Genomic DNA, 19,048 nt, shown 5'->3' with positions numbered 1-19,048 from the left:
TGTGCCCGAGGTCTGCAGGCCAGGCTGCAGTGGGAAGCCGGGCACTGGGCCATTTCTCCCCACCTCTGGGCAGAGCTGGCTTCGAGGCAGGAGTGAGAAAAGAGCAGGGGGTGGGAGCCCCGTGACCACCTGGCGTGTACACCAGCCTGTCTGTCCCGAGAGGCAGTCCACCCACCCGCATCTGAGCCTGCCCAGGAGTGGACCTCACCCCCACAGCCACCCCCAACCATCTATCTCCCCCTGACCTTTGGAGGTGGACACCGAGACCAGGGCCTACTGGGTCAGTGGGCAGGAAAGCTCCCCAGCCCCAGTCCAAAGTCCGAGGTGCTCCAAAGTCTTCCTGCCTCCATCCTGCCCTCTTGCCACGTGGGTGTGGTTGGTACACGGATGTGGAGGGATGACAGATGGAGGAGGGGCTTGGCCTGGATCCTCAGGCTGTCAGTCACACCTGCCTGTGGCGGGGACCTGGATAGGATGGCTGCGGGTCAACTTCCGAAGCCTCAGGCAGAGTCGGGCCAGAGCCCTGTAGCAGGCAGCAATCCCTGCAGAACGGGAGGTGCCTGCTCTAAGCCTCCCTGGTCCATCTGGTGGTCCTCCCTGACCCTCTGCAGAGGCCAGTGTCTGGGGGAGGCTGGCTGTCCTGGGAGATAACTGAAGGTAGCCTGGAAGTCTGGGCTCAGTCCCCAGGACCCCATGACTAAGGTGACCTCAGTGCTCTGATCTCCCCAACCTGGAGACAGGATGGTCCTTCCCCTGCCCCCCACCTGGGGGTTGCATGTGTGGGGCTGGGCCTGTCTCTCTGGGTGCTGGGGACTCTGCAGCCACAACTGGCTGAAGTTTGAGCAAACCAAAACCTCCTTCAGTTCCCAAGTCCTAGAATAGAGGCGAGTGCAGGGGACAACCCAGCCTGCCATGCCGTCCCTGACAGGTACCCTCTGTCATTACCAAGGAGGAGGCTCCTTTGGTTGGTCTCAGAAGAGCTCTGCCAGAAAGCTGTGCCACTTGTGGAGATGAAACCTGGCTTCTGGAAATTTCCACCAGATACCCAGCTCTACGTGTGGTCCATGGGCAGGTCCTGGGCAGGCTGACTCTCCAAGGATACAAAGAATCCACAAGGCTTCACCGTCCTGGCTCTCCCAGTCCAGGAAGTGTAGGCTATGCCCGCCCCGCCCCCACTGACAGGGGAAGACTCAGGTGAGTGGCTCGGTGGGTCTGAGCCTGGGTAGGCCTTCAGAATTGGCACCACCGTCACTAGACAGTGGCGGCGTGTGCCTGCACTCTGGCACAGTCCCTTCCCCAGGGCTGAGTCTTCCTGATGCCCACCTGCAGAGAGGATGGCTCTGGGCCAGGCTGCCCAGGTGGCCTGTTGGAGAGCAGATGGAGGTGATTCCAGGGAGCAAGAGGGCTGCCCAGGGGCAGTGTGTGAACAGGATCAAGGAGAGGAGAATCCATGTCCAGGTGGTGATGGAGGGGAGCAGGTGGGGGCACAGGGGGAGCAGCAGACGGTCTCAGGGAACACACTGGGTTGTGTTTTCCTGGAGGTGACGTCCCCATCCCAGGAGAGCGAGGTGCTGGGAGTGGAGATCAGGCTAGGAAACGGCATTTGGGAAGAGGCCTGATATCCACTGGTGGTCGGTCGTTGTCCCCCATCAGAAGAGTCTGCCACCCCTGGGGGAGACACCCCACCAGGATCACTGGCACCCACCAGGGTGAGCAGGGGCCGTCTGAGTATCCACAGAGGGTGGAGGGTGGAGGTGGCCCTTCTCAAAGAGAGCTGTGGCCACCCGTTCCAGCAGGCGCGAGCTGGAAGGGCTTAGAGCACCTTCTGTGGACTTCGTGGAGAGGAAGGGGCAGCTGGAGCGGCTCTCGGCCACTCTGCCAGGGAGTGCTGCAGGGCCTGTGTCCTCTGTGTCTGCGGTGGCTGGAGAGCGAGCAGTGGTGTGCATGGGCTTGCCCACCAAATAGGTGCCATGTGCCCGCTTGGTGCCAAGTGCCTGTCCTTGGGGAGTGGTCACCTTGGCAGAGGCCCCACCAGCATTAACTACCGCAGGATCCCACGGGTGTCCAGGGCCAGCCGATGAGCCTGTCATGCCGGGGTCTGGGTAACATTGGGCCTTCCTGGTGGCCCACTGGCAGAGGATGCTCTGGCCTTAGCATCAAGCGCAGCTCCATGACTCAGAGAGGCCCGGCCCGCAGGAGGGGGGCTGATTTCCCAGGTGCATGGTCACAGACTAAACCACCACAGGAGAGTGTGAAGGACCTGCTGAGGAGCTAGAGGCGGGCTCCCCAGTGCTCTGTGGACCCAGGGTCCAGCTGGGGCCACCCTAGGCTAGAGCAGCCAGCGGGAGGGGAGGTAGGGCCCGGTTTGGCCACAGCTCGCTCTCCCTCTCCAGCCTGCTGCCCTGACTCAGTTGCTTCCTGAGCCCAGGAGCGGGCCATGTTCACGGCTCATGGGCTCCTGAACCCCAACTTCAGGGTTCAGAAGGGCCAGGGAGGGCGAACAGAGCGCCCAGCCAGCCCGGGCACCCCTAGAAAGCCAAGTTGCTGAGGCTCAGAAGGCAGGGCCACACCCCCTCTGCATTGGAGGCCCCTCTGTGTCCCTCGAAGCCAGCAGCTCCAGAGGGTGAGCTGTGGAAAGTCCCTGCTCCAGGACAAATGGCCACTGCAGGACAAAATGTGCCTCCTTTCCAAGACTTCTTCAGGGGCATCTGGAAGCACTACTCCTGCAGGTCAGCGCTTTGAGGCCAGAGACTCGGCAGTGGCCCTGTCTAAGTAGGGGGTGCTGCTCAAATGGCTCAGCGCAGCAAGGCTGCTGCCCAGGTGCAGGGACCCCAGCGGAACATTCCAGAACTCTGGACGAGGAGACCCTGAGCACAAGGCTTGAGCCTCTACCACCAACCATCACAGACTGACCTGGCTCAGGCACATTTCAGGTGCTCCAGACATGCTAAGTGATGCTGGTGACGGTGATGACTGTGGTGACACCGTTGGCCGAGGGCTTCCAAGTGCTCCCCACTGGCTCAAGCAATAAAAACACTTTGTTTCTGTTAATCATCAAACAACCCACTGAACTGTCATCTCCACACCAGGAAAGAAACTGAGCGGGAAAGTAACCTGCCCAAGGACACACAGCCAGGACGCGGCCGACCAGAGTGAAGCCAGGCCTGACAACTCTGGCCCTCCTGATGCTGCCCCACAGGAGTGGGCTGTTGTCCAGCGAGGGTTCACAGGGCGTGCCCTCCTCCCCAGGCCGGAGGGAGGGTCTGCAGCAGTGGTACCTCAGGCCCAGCACCTGACTGACGGGGTTCCCCAAGTCCCTGGTCAGGTCCTCACCTGTGCGGGGCACTTCCCAGTGAGCACAGGATGCCCCCCGCCTCTGTGTGGGCTGACCAGTCTCTCCCTGGCCTCCACCGGGGAGGTCTAGGGGAGAGCCCGCTCTGCAGCACGGCCATTTCCTTGGTGTCAACACTTCCAGCCTCGCCAATTTCAAGCTGCTGGCCTGAAGTCAACGCGGCTGCAGCCAGGGAGAGACGCAGCATCGGGGCCGGTACCCAGGACACCCGTGCCCAGGGGTGGGGAGGACCTGCTTCAGGGGCCCAGCGCACCTTCCTCAGCCCCACCAGAGGAGGTACGGGGACCTGGACATGGGGGCCGTAGCAAGACTGGGCCTCTGTGGGAGGCCGGGGCAGTGCTGCGTCAGAGGTGGGAGAGTAGGGCTGGGGGCCAGGAGAGGGGAGCTGGGCAGTGCTGCCCACGAAGCGGGCTCATGGGGCTGCACGGCTGGGGCAGGAATCCACCTGAGTGACTGGCTCCTCCCGCCCCCTCTAATCCGTCCTGTCCCGACAGCCAGTCTAATATCTCCTATTAATTAGGGGCTGTCGGATGACCCGTCACACCGCATATTACTTCATTCAGGGACCATTAGGTCTCCGTGTTCCGCAGCCACCGGCCCTCGGGCCTCTCTCCTCTCTCCCTCCCACCTTCCCGTGAGGGCCTGGCACCCAGGCTGTCCGGACATCCCAGAAGGCCTGGGCGGGATGAGAGTCTTCTCGTACCCCTCGGACCTACAGGCCCTTCAGGGCTGACTTCAGCAGGGCCCAACATAAGTGAGCAGGTCTGAAGCCCAGGGCCACTCAGCAAGTCCACCTGCCTCGAGCCCCACGCTCTGCACTAGCTGCTGGCAACGAGGAGCAGGTGCGAGCTGGGTCCTGGGTCGAGGCCACCCCCCTGTGCAGAGCCCTGCCTCTCCCAGCTCCTCTCTTCCTCTGCTCCACAGCTGCCCAGCCTTCCAGGAGGGCCTGGGGCCCCGGCAAATGTGAGGCCTGAGTGTGGAGCCTGTCGGCCACCCCAGGGGACCAGCCTGGCTTGGGCACTGCTCCCTGGACAGTGTCAGCTGCCCTGCCCTCAGCCCAGGCTTGGCGTGGGGTGGGGTCACCACCCTCAGCTCTAGCCTCTGTGCCCAGAGGTGGGGCTGCTTCAAACCTTTTGGCTCCTGGTTCAGTTTGCTCACCTGCAGGGTGAAGGCCGATAGCCACGACCCAGGTCGGCCACCACGCCAGAACGACGAGGTGGCCCAAAGGAGCACAGGGTGTCCATGCACTTTGTATGCTGTGCTCTGTGGACTCTTGGGGAGAACTCAGGATGACCGTGCCTCCCTCTGCACCCACGTGTGGCTGCAAGCCCTGGGTGAGAGAGCAGGACCCGACCCTGACCGCAGCAGAGACCTCAGTGTCTTCCCAGCTTGCCGCAGCCACTCTGCCACTGCGTTTCCCACCAACTTTCACATCACCCACCACCCAGCCTGGACACCGCCAGACCAGCCCCAGGCCTGGAGACTCCTGCACTAGTTGAATTAGTTGAGCACTGCAGCCTGTGACGTCACACAGCTATGTGGTTAATTCTCTTGGTTACTGAGTTTCGAGATCGCTGGTTTCCTCCACATCCCAGGTACTTTATCTAGTGCTTTTAAGACTGTTATTCAGAGAAAGGGTCCTGTGCTTCACCAGCGGCTAGGGGTTCAAGGCACAAGTCCAGATGCAAACTGGACCCACAGACCCCCCAGGAACCTCCCCCTTCTAGTGACTGAAAGACACCCGGAATGGAGCCTGCCACCCGTCCACGGCCCACCCCAGCCCTTAGCCCAGACTCAGCCCGGTCCTGCTCAGGCCGGGCTCAGCTCTCAGCTGGAAAGCCCCAGGCGAGCCGGCGGATTTTCACACGATTAAGCAGTAATTCCCTCTAAGCTCACTGCAGACCAGTCATAAATAACGGGGTTCCATAAACCGTCTTCCACCAGCCTCACCTCTACCCCAACGCTCCATTCCACTGGGGAAGCGAGCAAGGAGCCGTCACCTCCTGGGAATGGGGTTCACCCCCACTGTCAACCAAGCTGATGGAACGCCATTGGCAGGTCCCACCTGACCACACCCACATGACATGGGCTGCTGGGCTGGGCCGGGCCAGCTAGGACTGGGGCCAGCGCAGGCACGAGCACGGGTGGGGTCCCTGAAGGGGGCCGACAGATGCTGCATCTGGGGTCAGCGAGGGTGGCAAGAGAGCTGGGCCAGTCCCTGGCCCCTGTGACCCTATTCCATGCCTGTCCCTTGGGCTCGGCCCAGGTCTGAATCTGAGGCTCTGTACATGTGCAGGCACCACATGCAGTCAGTTCCAGGCACGGGTCACTCCCCTCTGGGGACAGGTGGGGCCTGGTCAGCAGACACGGTGCCCGTTGCTGGTCTGACTGGTGAGATGGCCGGGAACGTCAGAGCTGTTGGGGGCAGAATTGGGGGTGAGGGCTGTGTCCACCCTTCCCCAGGCAGTGCCAGCACTGTGGCTGCTCACTGTCCTTCTCTCTGGGGGCACACAAAGCTTGCAAAGAAGTGACACAGGAGGGAAGGAAGGGGCCTGGGGACATGGAAGGGAGGACCCCCAGCACCAGGAAGTGCCTGGGCACGGCCCTCTTCACCACGGCGGACGTGAGGGGCCGGCCATGGTGGCTCTCATGACGGGGCCTGCCCCCCTGCCCAGGGAAGCTCCGGGCTCAACACCTGGCCTGAGCCATGCTGGGAGGGTGGGCAGCCCAGGCTCGGGGGTCCACAGACCCCAGTGCATGGGTAACCAAAGGCCTCCCACTCCCGGGGCCCTCTGCCTCCAGGGACGGGTGGGGCTCCTCCACCAGCAACTGGAAGCCGCGCCCTGTGCCAGGCCAGGGACTGCGAGTCAGTGTTCTGGCACCTGTGGGCCACCAGTGGTAGGGCTGTGAGAGAAGCCAGAGGTGGCAGTAGCATTTGAGGAGAGGGACGAGAAGCCAGAGGGCAGGGTCCCCAACGAGGGCCCAGCCCCAGGCCCAGGCTCAACCAACCAGCCACTGGCACCCCCGCAGCTCCGCGTGACACATGCTGTCCCACGTCTGCTCGCGCTGTTGAGAACTGCCTGCAGCCCCACACCATGGTGAAACCCCCGCTGCGGGGCCATGTCCTGGTCAGGCTCTGCAGGTCCCCCGCTGCTGGGAGCCATTAGCCAAGTAGGTATGACAATTTCCTTGCCAGCGTACCCCATGTTGCAGTGACATTGAATGTAGGTGACCTTGCTCAAGGACCAAGGCGGATTAGGGCGTTCCCGGTTTAGGTTCCAGGTTTAAGGTTTAAGATTATTCCTGCTGGGAATAGGGCGTATCTTGCTGCCTGAGTTCCCCCTTGAGTTCTCAGACAGTATATTTTGGAGATAGAAGCCCAGTGGAGTGGATTTGGGCAGAGAATGTGGATTTGGGCAGAGAACGTGGATTTCCCCAGAACGTGATTGTAGACGGCTGGTGTGAGTTCGGGAATAAAGAGTTGCTGTTTGAATCTACAAGCTGTGTGGTGGCTCGTGATTGTGTGCCCAGCCAGACTGTGGCACCCCGCAGTGACCCAGGCCTCCCTCCTCCTCCCCCGCTGGAGCCCCAAGCCGTCTCGCCCCAGCTGTGATCTCCACTTTGTCCTCTCCCTCCTCCTTCGAGGTGCCACCATGACCCATAGGGCAGCTGGCTTGTGCATACACGGCATCCCGCAGAGGGTCTGGGGTGGATGGCCAGCAGACACCTGGTCTACTGAGGGACAGGGAGAATGTCATCTGGGCCACAACTCCCTTCAGGGTGGCCTTGTGAGCACAAGGCTGAGGGTCAGCTGTCAAGGTGGCCCACTCAGAGAACCCACTTGGCCCCTGGGCCCCTCTTTTATTCTGCACCCCAGGATGAGCCCTCTGCCAGCCACGGTGGCATCCCAGCTGCTCCTGCACACGCATTAAGCAATATTAGCATTATTAATGGCCCGTGCTCTTCATTTAGCAAATGGAACAGGATATTAAGCACGGTGCCCAGGACATGAGGTGGGCGAGCGGGTGGCCCTGGCGGGTGGGTGGGGTGACCAGGGCAGGCAGGACCAGTCCTGGTGTAGCCCACGGTTTGCGCCCCGCAGCCCCAAAGGCCCAGACAGTTCCCTCTCCCTCCGTGGTGCCCTCAGGCTTCCCGCAGCCACCTCCTGGTGACCATGAGCTCTGGGAAGACACCCTCACATGAGAATTGCAAAATGCGATTAGGAAGGTAAATTTCCTGGCAGCAAAGGTTACATAATGCCTCCCATGCCAGCAGCCACCGCTGGAGTTGGGCTCCGGGACCGTTTGGGACAAAGCCCTGAAGGTCCCTTTTCTCACAGGGACCTGCTGGAGTTGGTGGTCCACGCGGTGTCTCTGGGAGGAGCCTTCACGCCCTGTCACAAGTATCTCCACAGCAGTATTCAGGCTGGGACACAGGAAGGTCCTGTCACGTGGTGAGCTCAGCTCCTGAGTGCAGCCCCAGGACCAACAGCGTCACATCCCCCCAAACTGTCAAAACCACGATTCTCCAACCACAACCTGACCTGCCAACACAGCCTGTGGCCCCCAACAACTAGGCTCATACATCACAGACGCCCAGGGGGCAGGGCCTGGACCCTGGGGACCCCAGACCCAGCTGAGGCCACTGTGCTATGAACCAACAACTGCGGGGCAGGCAGGAGCTCATGCACAGGACCAGGGCCTGGGCTGGGGACACTCGATCAGGAGCACCAGGTGACAGTGGGCACAGCATTTCCATCAGCAGTGCCAGAGAAGAGGGTGGGCCTCGAAGAGGGGTCCAGGGGAAGAACACAGACTGCTTCTGAGTCTGCAAAGGAATCCTGGGCACCCCCAGTGTCACGAAGAGCTTGAAGGTCCCTGAATGTCCCTGATGCTGGAGGGACTCTAAGTCACTTCCTCAGGGAATAACAGAGGTGGCCCTTCTGATGCTGTAGGCAGTGAGGTTTGGGGCACTGGGCATGCCTTGTAGTGCCACCTGACCTAGGATCCAGGCCCCTGGCAGGGGGCTGCGGGTTCTGTTCCTTGACCTGTTTGTACCTGAATGCCACAGGGGAGACTGAGCCGGCTCAGAGGTGGTGCACAGGGGTGTCCATCTTGGAGCAGGGACAGGCAGAGGGTGGAGATTATGAGAAGGCAGGAAGGTGGTGGTGGGACCCCTGGGCAAGGACCAGGTCACGTGAGCACTGTCTCAGGCCACCTTTCCTCCAGCAGGGACACCCTGCCTCAAGCAGTCCCCATGAGGTCCAGGGCTCTCTTTTGGAGGGAGGCGATCAGTCTGGGCACACGGGAAGCTCCTGGGAGGCCTGAGCCCCCACACTTACAAAGGGCCCCTTCCCAACAGCAGGAGCAGTCCCCACGGCGGTGGGAGTTGGGGAGGGTCCATGTTATGTCCCTCTCCTGTCCAGATCTGCCATTGGCCATACTTGCCACCCTTTCCCCAAGGCTTGGTCCTCCCATGTCCCCACCACCTTGAGTGGCTTGACATCCGAGAGTTCCCACTGCCCTCCCATGACCAAGCAGAAGCCTTAGAGATGGAGGCACCTGGGCTGGAACCCACCACGTGGCAGCCCGTCCTCTGCCTCCAGAGGGGACGGCACCATGGCCCACCCAGGGCTGTCGGCCTGCAGATTGCACACAGCCCTGGCCTCCTGCTGGTGGGGCCACAGTTCCCCGTGTCAAAACCAAGCCCCTGCTGCTGTGGGCGGAGCCCTTTCCTCTTGCCCCAAGGTGGAGGCTTGGGCCTTCCTCCTGCCACCCAGAGGGTCTAGAGCCAGGGCCGCCCACCTCCAGGGACACCTGCAGGTCCACCCTCCCCAGAGCCCCGACTGGGACCTGGTTCTCCCCAGCTGGGACCTGGTGGTCCCTGCAGCATACACACTGCCACCCTCCCTCCCCAGCCCTCCCCCGGCAGGGCTGCCCTCCCCCAGGGCCCCTCCTACTAGGAAGGAGGGTCTCCTGCAGTGGGAGGAGGGTCACTGGCCAGCCCATGCCCAGGCTGGGAGGTTGCTGGAGGCGGGCCTGGGAGGTGGACCCAGGGGTTGGCCCTGCCGGCTGTCCATCTGGTGCAAGGAGTGGCCATGGCTGGAACACTGGGGCCTGATGTGGGCAGGGACTGGGCCCCTGTCAAGAAGATGCCCTGGGCCCAAGCAGGACCACCTGTCGGGCAGAGATGGCGGCCCCCCTGCCATGCTGCTGACCTGTCCAGGCACGTGGGCCCTGGGCCCCTCTTGCTGTGTTCTGTTCCAGGGCTCAGTGCCCTGGGTGGTGGGAGACAGAAGGACAGACAAGCACAGGGAAACCCCACGCCTGTCTGGGAAAGGCGCTGTCAGCTGGCCCCCGCAGATGTGCTGGTGACTGCCACCCCATGACTGTGTCCCCAAACAGCCTATCCCAGAGACTTGTGGCAGCCCTGTGAATCAGGAACCAGCTCTTCCTAGGTTGGACATTTCCCAGGAGACAGCTGGGGAGGGCTGCAGCTCACAGCCTTAAACCCGAGTGGCCAGTCCTCCACACTCTGCTATGGTTTAGGCCTGGATGTCCCCCAGGGGCCTGGCCCAGCCTGTGGTGCTGCCCGAGACGGTGGAGCCTCCAGGAAGTGGGGCCTGAGGGAGGAAGTTAGGTTGTTGGGGGCAGCCCTCAGAGGGGGTGCTGGGACCCGCCCCTCTCCCTCTCTGCTTCCTGCCACAGTGAGGTAAGGGCTCTGCTCCATCACACGCCCCTGCTGCCTCACCACAGCCCAACACAACAGAGCCAAGCGGCCACCACCAAACCTCTGGAACAGAGCCAAAATAAACCCTCCTTCCTTCTGAGATGTTGACCTCAGGCATTTTGTCATAGTGAGAGAAAACTCACACACACACACCGCGAAACAAGGTCTTCCCAGGGACTCAGGGACACCTGTGCGGCCTGGGGCTCTGCACACTCACCACATGCCTCTGACCCTGTGATCCTGGCCAGCCCAGGTCTGTGGGCCTCCAGTTCTCGTGCCCCTTGGAGGCCCTTTTGCTCAGCTCACCACAGGCGCCCTGAGCTGTGTCCTGAACAAGGGCCCAGGGTGCATTTATCACAGACGCACACATGGGCTCACACATGGGCATTCCTCATGCACACACTAGATGCTAGTAGCCCTGCCCCCGCCCTGACACTGTGACAACTCAGGAGTGTCTGCACACACTGCTGATTGTCCCAGATGGGGACCGGTGGTCCCAGGAACCGCCAACCTGGGTGCCCCCCACACCCTTTGCAGACATGCCTCCTGGCCAGGCACCTGTCACCCACACACCTGCACACTGGTTTCCCGCCCACCCTGAGGGCCCGCCACGCAGCTCCTCCCTCCCCCAGCGAGGCCATGCCTGGCTGCGGGCGAGCCGTGGGGGAGGCGCCCTTCTCTCCAGCCAGGCGCCTGGCTCGGGAAGAGGCGAGTGTGGATCCAATCTTCAGCTGATTAAATGTCCCTCATTAATGAGTTTCTTTAATTAATGAAGTTTTGGGTCTGCTCCACTTGCTTCATTCCAGCCACACTGCCTCCTCAGCACAAAGCGGGGCCATTTCCTCCCTGGTAATTGAGGAGCCGCGGCGATCCTGCCGACGCTGCACTTTGCCGATTGCGCCTGTCAACCCGGGGCTGACAACTCCATTTTTAAACATTTTCTTCTCCAGAAGCCATGCGCACATGCGTGCTTGCACACACCCGCGGGCTGGGTCCCAGGCACCCCACACGTGCACCGCCTGGGTCACACGCACGCTCACACTCACCCGGACAGGGACATGCCGAGCGCCTGCTCTCGCTAGTGTGCGAGGCTTGCTCCTGATGGAGCACACGGGTGGGCACCTGCACACTCTCTTGCAGCATGTATGTGTGTGCAACACCCAGGCACATTTGCACCCAGCACACATGTGCAATGCGTCACCCTCAGGCCACGCAAGCAGACACGCCCTGCACTGCCCGTGTGCATGCGCACCACACACACTCACACGACGCACATTCACTCCTGGTGTGCCTACCCACGTGCCCATGTCATCCACACACACAGTGCACGCCGTCAGTGCTCACGCTCACCCCGGAGCTCATGCACACGCACACCATGCCCTACCACGTGCCGGTGACATGTGCACCTCCACTGTGCATCCACACACACACACACACACACACACACGCTGCTCATGCAAGTGCACACAGACACGCACACCACACTGCACCTGTGTCCAGTCACATGCACCCCCACACCTGGCATTGGCACAGAGCACAGGCTCAGTCCTGCCTGGTGTGCTCACACCTGTTGCACGCCCACATGCAGCTCACACACCAACAGACAGGCACCCCACACCCGGACACAGCACCACCCCAAGCCCGGAGGACACAAATGACCCAATTAGGCAGGGCAGCCCCCACGCCCAGTGGAAGCAGAGCTCACTGTGGACATTCAACACACCAGGTGACCATAGTGCCAGGCCCACTGTTGTCCACAGGGCTGCCCCTCAGGGGCAGCTCTGGGCTCCAGTCTGGAGGGATGGCGTACTCCTTGGTTGGTGGCAAAGAGCTCCCTGAATTAAAAGCGTTCATCTTCTCTGGCTGATGAGGATCTGGGGTCCCTCCCCACGGGGCTGGCCAGAGCTTGGCGATCAAGGCCGCTACCACCATGAGGCCAGGGAGGGCAACTCTGAAGCAGGGGCACACACTGTGCTGGACGGCGGGGGTGGATGGGACAGGACAACTCTTTAGGATCGGGGACGGCAGTGGGGCCCACAAGGCCAACATGGGCCCTGACTGCAGAAGTCGGCCGGGAAGACGGCAGCAAGTGGGTGTGCCCACAATGTGCACCAGGAGAGCAGCGGGGCCTCCGAGAGGCCGTCCTGCCTTCTCACACGCCCATCGGGCCAGGGGGCATCGCCATCCCCAGTCCATGGCAAGCTGCAAGTGGCGAGGCCAGCCTCTGAGCACAGCCCTGCTGCCCCCCAGCCCTCGTGCCTCACTCCACCTCCCACCAGGCTGCTCCACCTGGGCCTCCTCAGGGCCACACGTCACTTACAGAGCCTGGGCCCAGCGTGGTCACAGACTCCTCGGCATACCTGACAGGCACCTGCTCCGGCTGCACCGTACAGGAGGGACACGGAGGCCAAGGCGCTCGCCTGCAGCTCACGGGGCAGATCAGAGCCCGACTCTGGGCCCAGGCTATTTTCCTTCTCTGAGCCCAAGTAATGCCACGCTGAGCCCTGCCAGGGCAGCTCCAGGTAGCCTCGGGCCAGGCGGCCACCTGCCTGCCGGGCACCTGTGTCTCCAGGTGCCATGTGTGAATCCGACACAATCAACAAGTGCTGAGCGCCTACTGCATGCAGCACTGTCGCCTGCCCGAGCTGCAGAGTGCACCATAGCTCAGGGAGGAGGACACTCCTCTGTTTTGCAGACAGGGAAACAGACTCAAAGAAAGGGAAGCGACTGTGACACGGACACGACGAGGGAGGTGCAGTCCACTCCAGCTTTCCCCTGGACCGGCGCTTCCCAAAGTGTGTGCCACGGAGCTCCACCCGTCTGGAATGTTCTAGAAGATTACCCATGGACACCTGGTGTCCCTAGAAAAGGCCCTAGAAGTACTGCCATCAAGAGCTGGGCCTAACGGCGCCCAGTCTGCCTCTCGCACCCGGCTCTGGCCTGGAAGTGGAGTTTTGCCAAAGGCCCTGAGACAGGGAGGTCTCTGGGAAAGAGCTAGATTAGGGCCGATTCCTTGAACAACCACTGGCCACTGCTCTCAGCTGGTGACGTGCACAACCCACACCGCAACCCCCCTCCACTGCTCACACGCAAGTGCACAGACGCGCACCCCACCCCTCCCAGGCAACTGAGGGCCTCTGCCAGATGAAGAAAGGCCGGCCTTGGGGGTGCCTCCCCCAGAAGCTCAGGGTCACAGGAGAAGGGGCCTCGGTGGGTCCTGAGCACCGAATGCAGCGACCATGTCCCGAGGACCCGCTGGGGACAAAGCTCTGTACTTGGAGGGTGTGTACAGCAGGGGCCAGGCAAATAGGACACACCGCAGCTCACGGCGCCACCCACTCAGGCGGAGGTGCAGGCTTGAGGCCAGAGGGTGCATCTGAGAGCCCCCAGAGAGGCGGCCACTGCAGGCCCGGGGAGGGGCCTCGGTCCAGACCTCCTCTAGTGAGCAGGAAGGAGTCTATTACTCCTGCAACCAGAGTCAGGTGAAACCAGGAAGCCGCAGTGGGCCTGAACACGCAGGTGCCGCTATTGGAGGCCTGCCAGAGCCCCCAGGCTTACCAGAAGGACAGGAGGGGCTGTGAAGCGGCAAGGGCAGAAGGCAGAGGACCCACCTGGGGTCTGGGAGGGGGTCTCTCCTGTGCATCTGATCCTGAAGTTAAAGCATGAGAAGTTATATCACAGAGAAGCCAGGGTTAGAGCTCTCTTTCTACAGATGATCAGAGAGGGTGAGTAGAGGGCCTGAGGCCACACAGAAAATCAGCAGGTAAGGGTCAGGTGGTTGGGATGGGGTTGAACATTCTGATGTTCAGATTGTCACAAATAGCTACAGCCTCTGTGCCTGAGTCAGGCTGGCCTGAGTCTGAGTCTTGAGTAGTCGGGGGTCCCTTGGTGAGACCCTTACCTCCCGGAGTGGTCTTCTCATCTGTGAAGCAGGGTCGTAACAGCCCACCTGGGCTTGGCGAGGACTGGAGGAGTGGACACAGGTGAGCAGAGAGCCCAGGGCCGGTCCACAACACCTCAAACTGTGAGCAATGCTGGGAATGGGCCTGTTTGTAATGATCCCGAGGCCCAGACACCCCAGGCGGCTCAGAGACCTCACAGGGAGAGGGAGAGGGGCACAGAGCCCCTGGAAGCCAGGGCCAGGCTGAGGGGCCCAGCCGGGCGCCTCCAGAAGCCTTGGAGTCTGTGGGCGAGGGAGGGTGACGTGCGAGCCCATCTCACTGGGTGATGTTTTAAAATACCGTCTGGATCAAGGGAAATTAAATACTGCAGCTTTTAACCGGAGCTACGCCGAAAACGCACCCTCGCAGTAAATAAAAATACGATTTACCACGGTGACACTTTCATTTAACAAAACCCCCTGTGTGGCTCATTTGTAATTATTCCCAAACTTGGTGAGGGAGGGGCCACCGCCCCTCACTACATCATCCCTCCCCCCCCAGGGCGGGGAGCTGGCCGGGTGGCACAGGGCTGGCCAGTGGGCCAGCGTGGCACTGTCCAGGGAGGCAGACGGGGTCTGAATGTGGCTCATTATGGTTGAGATAAAACTGAAAAATCAATTTTTAATTGGATGTTCTCTCTGAACAGCCCCCGCTGCCCATGGCTGAACACTAATGGAATTTCCATCCTGAGCTGCCCCTGCTCCTGCAGGACCCTCCCTACCCTGCTGACCCCAGCAGCACTGACCAGGTGGCTGATCACTTCCTCCTGAGGCTGCCACAGAACTCAGTGGTGGGCTATGGGGCAAGAAGGCTGGAGACCACCCGTCAGTGTGCAGGTGGGCAAGGGACGGGCTGGCGGACAGCCGGCTTCCCAGCATGCACAAGGCTGAGCTACCCGTAACTCCCTGCCATCTCTGCATGTGGCCCCTCCTAGAAGACTAAGGGGAAGGGTCCCTGGGGAGGGGCTCCTGGAGCCAGGGCTGCAGAGGGAAGAGGAGCTGGCCTCGTCTCCTGGTGCCCGCAGCCCTGTCCCCAGGAAGTGAGTCCAGCGTGTCCTGGGCCTGGGCTGACGGCAGGCATGGAACCCTTCACTCTCCATCTCCTCAGGGGAGCACCTCCCCGCGAGGCCGGCTCCCACCTGTGGGTCCCTGTGCCATCCTGACAGCACATCTGGGGGTGAGGCGCCCTGGGTGTCTGCTGGGCAGCCCCACCTCTCTGCTCACCAGGCCTCCTTCCTGCACAGGCCTCCTGGGAGCTCCAAGCCCCTTCCTGGGTAACTCAGGGTGCGGGCGGGTGGTGAGGCAGCTGTGCTGTGGCCAGAGGCCAATCCTACAAATCACGTGTCGGTCTCGTGTGACTCTGCCCACTCCCAGGCCTCCATGTCTGGTCTGTTCTCTCCACTGCCCACTGCGGCCAGCTCCTGGGCTGGCCCCCTACAGCGGGGGCTCTCCACAGGTTCAAGGCCACTCTCCACCATGCAGAGCCCTGGCCCCATGCAGGCAGGGCCTTGGCCACAGGAGCTAGGGCTCCTTCCCAGCAGGACCCTCTGCTGTGGCCACAGGGGACTCTCTTAGCGCAAACACTGGCTCAACACCACTCAGGGGGTCTCGCCAGGGTGGGTGCCCATCCACACAGTCTCCTGGGGATGCCACTGTGCATCCGAGGGCTGGGCTTGTTTTCAGTGAAGGCGGACAGCACTAACAGGACAGGAAGCACTAACCTACGAAGACCCCACCTTTACTGTGAGGACCCTGACCCAGGGGGCTCCTCTTGCCCACCATTTCTATTAACTGTCCACCACCCACAGCTCAAGGATGGCCCCAAGGGGACGCTGGCCACTCAGCAGGGGCTCTGCAGCCAGGTCTGCCAGTCTCACCCCTGCAGAGGAGCAACCTAAGAGTGGGCCAGGTGCTGGCTGCAAGGGGCCCAGAGGTCTCCCTGGGGTGACACTGGCGCGCGTGGTGGAGGGACACCGAGCCGGCAGTAGACTGCGGCCCACCCTCCCCTGCCTGTTGACCGGCCCAGCCCAGTCAGGTCAGTGCGTAGAGAATGGCCTGCCCTTAAGACAGGCCCTCGGCGGCCTGAGAATGGCCCCTCTGTCCCTGCCCCTTCTTTAAAACAGCAGCTATTACAGGAAGGCAGGGCGGGTGGGCGGGTGGAGCTGCCTTTGCAGGCCCTGGAGCCCCCAAGGTCCCTACTACCTGTCTTTGGAAGGCAGAGCCTGGGAGCCTAAGGCTGGCTCCAGGACCGGTGAGTCTGGGCAGGCGAGCGCGGTCCACCCACGTCCCAGTTGTCACCGGGCCCCAGGTCAGAAGAGCAGAGCCATCCGCATCTCCTGGAGCAGTGCCCGCCCAGCTGAGGCCAGGTGCCGAGGACCTGCGCTAACGGCCTCTGGTGCCCTCAGTGGGCACCGTCAACACCACAGCCCAGGAAACAGCAGGGCGGAGGACGCTGTCGGGGGCCTGGAGCCCCAATCTGTGGGGCAGACCCTGTCCTGGGTGTGGGCTCCCGTGGGCTGCAGCAGGAGCCTGTGCCCCCCCACCTGGAGGAGATTCTGATCCAGCTGCCTGGCCGGCTGGGTGTCTGCATTCAAACAGGCTCCCAGGGACCCCTCCATGACGATGGCTCTCAAGTGTGACCACACTGAAGTCTCCTGGGAAGATTCAAAAGCTCCTGGTGCCTGGATCCTCCCCAGAGGGACTGACGTCCTTGGTCTGGGGGAAAAGCCAGGGCCCAGGTGATTCTGAACTAAGCAGGGCCCAGCGGCTGCTGGAGGGGGCACCCTGCCCCGCCCTGCATCCCTGGTGCGTCCAGGCTCTGGGCCAGGTCCTCTCGGGGGCTCAGGAGGCTCTGCCTGCCCCTCCCCAGCTTCTCTTGGATGCTCCTGGTCCCTGGAAGCCTGCTGGGCCCCGTGGCTGGGGCAGCCCACCTTCCAGGAAGCTCTGCCCTCCCCTGGGGCTCTGCGTACAGGCTGGGGTGCGGGGCCATTCTCTGTGGTGGGACTGGCTTGGGTGCTACAGGGGGTGCAGTGGCACCCTTGACTTCCAGCTGTGACAACCCACACCGTGCCCTGGGGCACAATCGCCCAGCTGAGCGCCCGCTGTCGCTCAGGCCCTACCGTGTGGACTCGTTGACCTGTATGGAGGCTGGGTGGTTCACGCTGCGTCTGCTCCCTGCTGGCCACGGGCAAGCCACTCAGTGAGAGCAGGTCCCCAGGCCCCGTCAGGCCTGCTGAGTGAGAGGGGAGGGTGAGCGGCCAGGGCCTCAACAGGCACTTCAGGACTTGGGCTGGGGGCTTGGCCTCCGCTCCTCCTGACTGTGAACCCTCTGGTTGGACATCACGGGCTAGAAGACGCACAGCCAGTCAGTTCCCAGGGGCTTGCAGGGCAGCCGACGGGGCGTGTGTCACAGCTGGGGGTAGCTGAGGGGCTGGTTTGTGTGGAGTGTGTCTGGCACAGCGCATGGGCAGGACCAAGGGCCACGGCTGTCCCTGAGTCTCAGCTCGACCTGGAGGTGAGTTGCATCCCCGGCCTCCAGAGCAGCCCTGGTGTCCAAGAAAGCTGTCCACAGCAGGTCTGCACCTGCACTTGCTGGCCAGGTAGGCCACGTGCTGGGAGACCCCACAAAGGCCGAGCCAGTAGATGGCAGGGGTGGGGTGGGTGGGTAACCACTGGGCAGGGGTCCCTCCAGCTGTAGCAAAGCAGTCAACCTCCAGAGGTTTGTGGGCACAGGAGCCAGACCCCTGGCTTCTGATCTTACCGAGACAGAAAACCCACGTGTATATGCCTCTGGGACTGGCCGCTCCTGGTCCCCAGCCCACTCTGCTCCATCTGGACACAACCCTAAGCTGGCCTCTTCCTGTCCTGTCTATATTCCCCCTGGGGATAGTACATCCCGAGTCAGCGGGATGCTGTGGTCATGGGAAGTGGCTGGCTGCACCTGTACTGGAGTCTGGCTGCAGGGAAGGGTGGCACGTGGCCTTCCGTCACCTCAGTGTCCCTCTGCAGATGCCTCGGGTGCACACACAACCCATGCCCGCCTGTGAAGCCCAGGACCGAGGTGCAAAGACGATAAATAGGCGGGAACGTCAGCTGGGGTTTGAGCCCAAGGCCTGGGAGAGGCTGTGGAGGCAGAGAGGCTGCCCCGGCCCACCCACTGACCCTCAGAGCCTCCTCTGTGCCCTGCCCAGGAGAGCCTGGGGAGTCCCTACTGCCCTGAGACCTGGCAGAGCTCACCCGAAGAGGGTGGGACGCACCTTTCAGGAGAGGCTCCTGGGGCCTCAGCAAGGCCCTGAGCAGGTGGCCGGCAAACCCAGGAGGGCAGGGCACCGGGGCCAACTGGCGGCTGTCCACGCGCCTGGGTCTGGGCCTGCCACTCACAGGTGTCCATGCCCCATGTGCCCAGGCCTGGCCAGGGCCGCCTGTGAGAAGGCGGCTGCTCGTGGGGGCCCCGACGAGCGCCTTAGATCCAGCCTCTCTCATGCTAATGGCTGTCAACATGAAACAGAGGCTGTGAAGGGGAGAAAATCACTCCCTGAGAAGGAATTGACTGATCCCATCATTTCTCAGGGAATCACTGACCTGTGAATATTTCATTACCCAAAATGCCGCACCATCCATACCAAGCAGCCTCCGCCGCACGGCCGGGAGCAGGGTGGACGCAGAGGGCCCGCAGGTGCAGGGCAGGTGAGGCACGTACAGCTGGGGACCTGGGCCACCGGGGGGTGACGTGGCCAGCGAATGCACTCCTGAGGCTGGCCTGCCCGCACCTCCCTCAGTCCTGCAGGCTGTGGACCGGCCTGCTTCCCCCACGTGGGAACCCGGGCTGGGCCCTAGAGACAGGCACCCACAGAGGGCACACGCGTCCAGGGAGCACTCTAGGTCTTGGGATGGTGCTGGCTGACCTCCCTGGACGAGCCATCTGGCACCTTCCAAACTTCCAGAGGGACTCGGTGGAGTCCTGTTCCCCACCCAGGTCCCTCCAGATCCCCCAGCTCCCTCCTGCAGTCTCACTCAAGCCCTCCTGA

General features: G+C 62.3%; 1 protein-coding gene across 11 annotated transcripts in view; it reads right to left on the bottom strand.

Annotated features, from left to right (window-relative positions):
- Positions 1-19,048, bottom strand: part of Rbfox3 (RNA binding fox-1 homolog 3) — a 377,727-nt gene that overhangs the window by 26,183 nt on the left and 332,496 nt on the right. The window contains exon 1 of one of the 11 annotated variants that reach the window (XM_048797584.1): positions 11,128-11,265. The exons of 5 other annotated variants lie outside the window; for them this stretch is intronic. The gene's annotated coding sequence lies outside the window, so the exon portion shown is untranslated. Of the gene's footprint in view, positions 1-245; positions 361-11,127; positions 11,266-19,048 lie in introns of those variants that run through there. 5 more of the 11 variants (XM_048797606.1, XM_048797583.1, XM_048797586.1 and 2 more) reach the window with 5 other exon arrangements.

The sequence above is a fragment of the Marmota marmota genome, unplaced genomic scaffold (genome assembly GCF_001458135.2).
Source record: "Marmota marmota marmota unplaced genomic scaffold, marMar, whole genome shotgun sequence".
In the NCBI taxonomy this organism is placed as follows: domain Eukaryota; kingdom Metazoa; phylum Chordata; class Mammalia; order Rodentia; family Sciuridae; genus Marmota; species Marmota marmota.
Note: the sequence above shows the minus strand (reverse complement) of the source record. Positions and strands in the feature narration are given on the sequence as shown.